Source organism: Pinus tabuliformis, chromosome 9 (genome assembly GCF_031772625.1).
Source record: "Pinus tabuliformis cultivar Carrire ecotype Pingquan chromosome 9, CPIR1, whole genome shotgun sequence".
NCBI lineage: Eukaryota > Viridiplantae > Streptophyta > Pinopsida > Pinales > Pinaceae > Pinus > Pinus tabuliformis.
In genome coordinates this window covers 429,000,995-429,006,824 of record NC_142307.1, presented here as the reverse complement: position 1 = coordinate 429,006,824, position 5,830 = coordinate 429,000,995, and the positions used below count along the sequence as shown (strand labels likewise).

Sequence of the window (5,830 nt, the reverse complement as noted above, 5' to 3'; positions counted from 1 at the left end):
CTTTCTAATCAAGTTGTTTTTCCCTAAGAACAACTACATATAATTTTTCCCTTTTGGGTATGGAATCTATGTGATTGATTTTACTCTTTCAAGGACAATGGTGATTCCACTCTTAGATATGATGTGCCCCAAAATATTCCCTTCAGAGAAAACAAAAGTGCTTTTCTTGGGGTTGAGTGATATCCCATCCTTACAACGACACTCAAATATTTGTTTAAGATGAAGAAGATGGGTTGAGCGCATGTTTGAAGCCACCATTATGTCATCAAGGCATAAAACCATGTTGTGCATAATTAGTCCTCTAAAATCCATATCCATCACATGTTGAAAATTAGCTCTAGTGTTCACCAACCCCAAAGGCATATATCTATATGCAAATGTGCCCCACTTGGTTCTGAAAGTTGTTTTTAACCTATTCGATTTAGAGACTAAAACTTGATTGTAACCACTTGATAGATTCTATTAGAATCCTTTGAGCTCTTGTCTCATCCTTATTGTACTTGGATAAGGCTTGGGTTTGTTCCTTAGCAGGGACAATGATATTCCCTTTGACATGTTCCAGAAGTTCATTCTCCTTGAGAAGTAAATCAATCCTCTTCTTCAATGCCAGAAAGTTATTGGTACCTACCAATTTGTTGCTTTCCTTGCAAAAAGACATTGATGTATATTTAGAAGGGGACATATAATTAATTGATATATTTTTAGACGTAGTGGATTTGTTTGATGATGATATTTTCTTGATGATTTGTGGCTTGATGTAGGTCCCTCTTTGATCTCCTCTTCTTTGTAGGTGCCTTTATATAACACTCTTCTTCTAGCTTTGTAGTCTCATCATCCACTCTGCTCTATTTACAAGGTATAAGGTAGTCTCATCATTATGTAGTCTCATCATAATCTACATAAGTAATTACACCCAATTCTAGAGTGGATCAATTACATAATTTACAACTCTACCTTATGTATGAGAGTGAACTACACGCCCAGAATTGATCCACTCTCATCATTATGTAGTCTCATCATCTTCTCTGCTGTGCAGCATGGACAAAACTATAGAGAAAGCCTGTAAGGTTTTCAATTGTGATTGAAAACTAACAGAATACAGACCGTCTGCAACTGCTGTCATTGTTAATGCGTGTCTGTCTTCCCTCTCTCCCTGCGATTGACATAATTTCCAACATGAACAAAAATTTCAGATAGGAGTGACAGAACGACAAAACTTCCCGGCATTTTCAAAGGGAAAAAAGGAGGAGAAAAGGATATGGATGAACCATAACATAACACTGGCACTCTACATAAATTAAAATCAAAATGGTTGGTCCCAGATACAATACCTTAGAAAGCACATATAATGAATAACAATCCTCTGCCTTTGAATTGGTCTCAATTAAGTCGCTTGTCCTTCTTTGTTTCCGATCGTGAAGTAAGGTGAGTGCAGAACCCAGATCACATCCACCACAATCACACTTGCCACCGAGTCTCCACCATTCAATCAGAGGTGAAGATCCACTTGATTTAATTTTGGGCAAACCATGTATGCCTGCTGGCACTAGAGCTGTTATACTTGTCGTCCTTGACCTGGAGACTGGTCATCAAAAGCATATCCTGCTGAACATGGGGTAGGGCTCATAGCGGAATTATCGCTGCATTCTGACTTGCAAGAGTCATCTTGACCCTGTGAATGTATTGACTTTGAATTATGAAGGCTTTTGTCAAGAAATTTCAGGCCCCACCCCCTGGGTGCTTTGAAAGTGTCTTTGCCAGTTCCACTGTTCCCAGTTTGTGTCTGGGATCACTGTAGCTAGACAAAGTTCGGCATCTGAGATACCCCAAGTACCCCAGTTCTCCACACAAACTGCGTTACCATCTACAGATCGAGACATAAGACTGGATTGAAAGAATTCACTGTATTTTTGTTGTGAGGACTGACTCAACCTTACGTCCAACGTTTTGTTCTTGATGGCCTGTTTAGTTGAGGCCACATAGCTTGGGACAAAACTAGTATTGTCGGCAATTGGACTAGAGGATGTTATTGATGTAGAGCATGAATCACCACAGTTTCCGTTTGGAATTCTCGTATGGTCTGACTGATCAGGAACAAGAATTATATTCTCTGTTGAACATGTTTGTCTTGAAGGTCCCTCTTTGATATGTACAATGTTTACAGTGTACACCAAGTAGAACAAATTCAGTTTCCACAGCAATTTCTAAGCTACCAAAACTGTTAATCTCAGGGCATAATGAACTGGTGACTCTCATGTGTCCCACAAGATCAAGAACATGCTCGTCCTTTGAGGCTACCCATTCATTCTTGTTTTTTTAAGAAGATTTAAAATTGTCTTATTATCAGGACCAGAATGAAATGTGTACAACCAGTCAAAACCTTCTCTGCCACGGTTGTTGACTTTCCACTTTTTGGCTACAAAAGCCTTTTCAGACTCATTCAAAGAAAAGCTATAATATGGAAATCCATCCTTGCACGAACAGTGAAGAAGACCCTGTGAAATCAAAGGATGAGTAGGTGAAGCTGATGCACTTGGATGACTAGGCTGTGTCTCTGGTGTAGCAATAGGTAGCCTTTCAGGATCTGGTTCATGTTTCTAGGTAATAGAACTGCCACTTCTTTTTGAGATTGGTGAGAGCAGCTTTCTGAAGACCCCATTTCTAAATCCATATTCAACGAATGTTTGCATGGCATTAATTCCTTATTTAATTTTTTGATCTGGGCTGAATGTATCCAGGAGATGACCATAGATGATGATTTTTTGAACTAATTTCATGCTGGCTCTTTCTGGGCTCCAAACACTAGTATTTTAATCTAAATAATGCAATGCAGGCACTTCCAAAGATCCATGAGAGCAGTTTCCTGCTAGATATGTTTCAGGATGTTCCCACAAACTTTGTGACCATAATATGCAAAGGAAGATTCTCTAGTTTGTATTGGATGATATGGGCAGCTACTGAAACTGAGACTCTTAGTTTGTATTGGATGATATGTTTGGTTTTTCACATTGCAGCTTGACAGTAGATGCCACTGATTTAAGTGGTACATTAACATGCCTTTTACTACATTGAGGATCAATCCATGAGGCTGAGTTTGATTCAAAAAATGTTTCCTCAGTCGAAGAAAACTGTTGCCATTGATCATTTGAAATAATGCTCTGAAGCTTGAATTGATGACTCTTTGAAGACATGGTGTTTCGAATATCCATGGAAAGCACATATGAAGTTTCATGAATACACTTATTATGATCTATGCCTACAAGTGATAGGCATGTACCCACTGACACACAAGGACCTGAACTTTCTCTCTATATAGGAAAATCAAGAACAGAAGTACTCTTAACTATGGAGGCACGATCACCCACATTAATATAGGAACTATCCATATTTGTAACAGAAAAATCATTACAACCATCGTCAATTTGAATGTTTCCATTCTTTTCAAAAGCCTCTGTTAGAGGAGATCCTATATCCATTGAATCTTCTGTTTCAATATGTGCTGGGAGGCTGCATCATTTCCATCTTGTGCGATATCTGAATTTATCTCTGGAGTGCAATTTTTAGCTAATAATACTTCATTTGCAGCAAGACCTCCAGGACATTCTTCTGTAGAACATAAAAATGTTGGACTAACATCTAGTTCATTAGGTGGCATGGAATTGTCTTTCTGAGCAGTAACTCCTATCCCTGGAAAATGGCAAGATTCAGGATTTAGGATTTGTACGAGTTGTGGGTGAAATTTCTTTGTATTTTAAAATGGATGCACTTTCATTGATTTTGAGAAATTTCTTTGTATTTTAAAAGGGATGCAATTTCATTGATTTTGCCTACTTCTGAGCATTCTGTCATTACCATCATTCCCTCTGAAACATTTAACTACTCATAAAGTTGAGATTGGTTGTATGACTTGGTTTGAGGATGTGCTGGAAATATTTCTTTGTCATCATGACTTGAGATATCTGTAGATATAGCATGTTTTTGTAAATGCATGGCTGGAAAAGATGACTTGCACATATGGTTGCGACTGAAAATGGAAGCATCTATTGAATTCATGGAAGATGGTGGCTCATTCTCCGTCCCAGAAAAAGAGCTAGCTTCAAATTTCACTCCTACATGAGAAATTTGACAATTCCAAAGTTGACGAGGATGAGGATGTCTCACTTCCAGAGAGTAAGTGAAAGGTCATGTCACCTTCTGTGTCTCCTTCACTGCTACACGACATAAGGAAATTAGACCGGTCCTCATTTCAAAATGCAGATCACTTTCCTGAAATACCTCTCCTGTTTCCGTGCTTTTAGAAGATTCTTGTTCCTTCTCTGTTGTTGTGCTAATTTGACAATTTTCAGAAGATTCTTCACCCATAATATTCTCAGCCACTTTTGGCAGGTTTTGTTTGACATACACTGCAGGTTTCACTTCACATTTTATTTCTTCCATATCCTTGTCCTATTTAACTTTTTTCCAGCTCCTTGATATCATTTTGTCTTGAAGTTATTTTGAAGTACATTGATGAGCAGAAACGTTTGTCACTTCCGAAACATCTTCACCATGCACTTTCTGTGCAGAAATGTTAGGACCCCTTATTTTCAATGGCATATTATCACAAGAACGCTTGAGATGAGAGATACCCAGATTACATCCTGAAAAGATACAAACTGGTGGTTTTTTTAGTGACATATCCCTAGCCAGATTCTCAACAATAGCTTTCGAAAAGAGACAAACCAAACTGGTGGTTCTTTTAGTGACATATCCCTAGCCAGTTTCTCAACAATAGCTTTTACCTTTTTCTCAGGAAGACTAATTTGAGTGGCTTCCATCTTTATATGAAACCCTCCTCTTTCTTTTAAATGAATAGAAGATTTTGATATCATTGGGCATGGACTGTTTGTTGCGACAAGTCCCATCATAAGTCGTCAAAATGGTCATAGATTTTGGGTATACTATGCCCACATGATGGATTTTGTTCAATAGAACAATGCCTGACCTGCACAACATAAACCCTGTTTGTTAATAATATCTGGAGCATTAAAAAACACATTTTCCATCACAATGAACACATAAACCCTCAAAATTGAAAATATCCATGTTTACAAGTAATGGAAAGACTGAACCATAAGGAATAAGTTGAAAGACAGTCCAATCATTGGCCATCATAATAGGATTTTTATCGACCTATGAACTATAATACTGTGATAGATGACTTGATAAGTATGGAGTAAATTTGCATGAGGACAACAACTGACACGCAGGAGAGCCAACCATTCAGAGCATAGACAGTTACAACCATGGCATGATCTTTGTATGAATCTGCACAATCAGAACACAATGTCCTAAGAGCACTAAACAGGTAACACATGCACTCAGTGGTTCACTTACCTCTGTCTGTACCACTTGCAACTTGCATTTCATGCATTAATCTCCACTTCAAATCAGATCCCAATCTCCATTTTATAAGTATAGCGAGGGAAACAATAGCCCTACTTTTTTGCAATTCAAGTTGTATGATAGGAATGGTCATAGATTTTGGGTATACTATGCCCACATGATGGATTTTGTTCAATAGCACAATGCCTGGCCTGCACAACATAAACCCTGTTTGTTAATAATATCTGGAGCATTAAAAAACACATTTTCCTTCACAATGAAGCAACATATAAACCCTCAAAATTGAAAATATCCATGTTTACTAATAGAAACACTGACTGTAAGGAATAAGTTGAAAGACAGTCCAATCATTCTTGGGAGGGCAATCATAACAGCATTTTTATCAACCAATGAACTATAATACTGTGATAGATGACTTCATTAGTATGGAGTAAATTTGCATGAC

The 5,830-nt window shown here is 37.8% G+C and overlaps 2 long non-coding RNA genes across 2 annotated transcripts; both read right to left on the bottom strand.

Moving 5' to 3' along the window:
• Positions 1 to 1,114: 1,114 nt before the first annotated feature.
• On the bottom strand, positions 1,115 to 4,602 carry LOC149148985 (uncharacterized). Its single transcript, XR_016262990.1, has 2 exons — positions 1,332 to 4,602; positions 1,115 to 1,153 (listed from the first exon to the last, which is right to left on the bottom strand). It is a non-coding gene; the product is annotated as an uncharacterized LOC149148985 (long non-coding RNA).
• Positions 4,603 to 4,749: 147 nt separating this feature from the next.
• Positions 4,750 to 5,573, bottom strand: LOC149148984 (uncharacterized). The gene is made up of 2 exons (XR_016262989.1): positions 5,377 to 5,573; positions 4,750 to 4,984 (listed from the first exon to the last, which is right to left on the bottom strand). It is a non-coding gene; the product is annotated as an uncharacterized LOC149148984 (long non-coding RNA).
• Between the last annotated feature and the right edge of the window lie 257 nt (positions 5,574 to 5,830).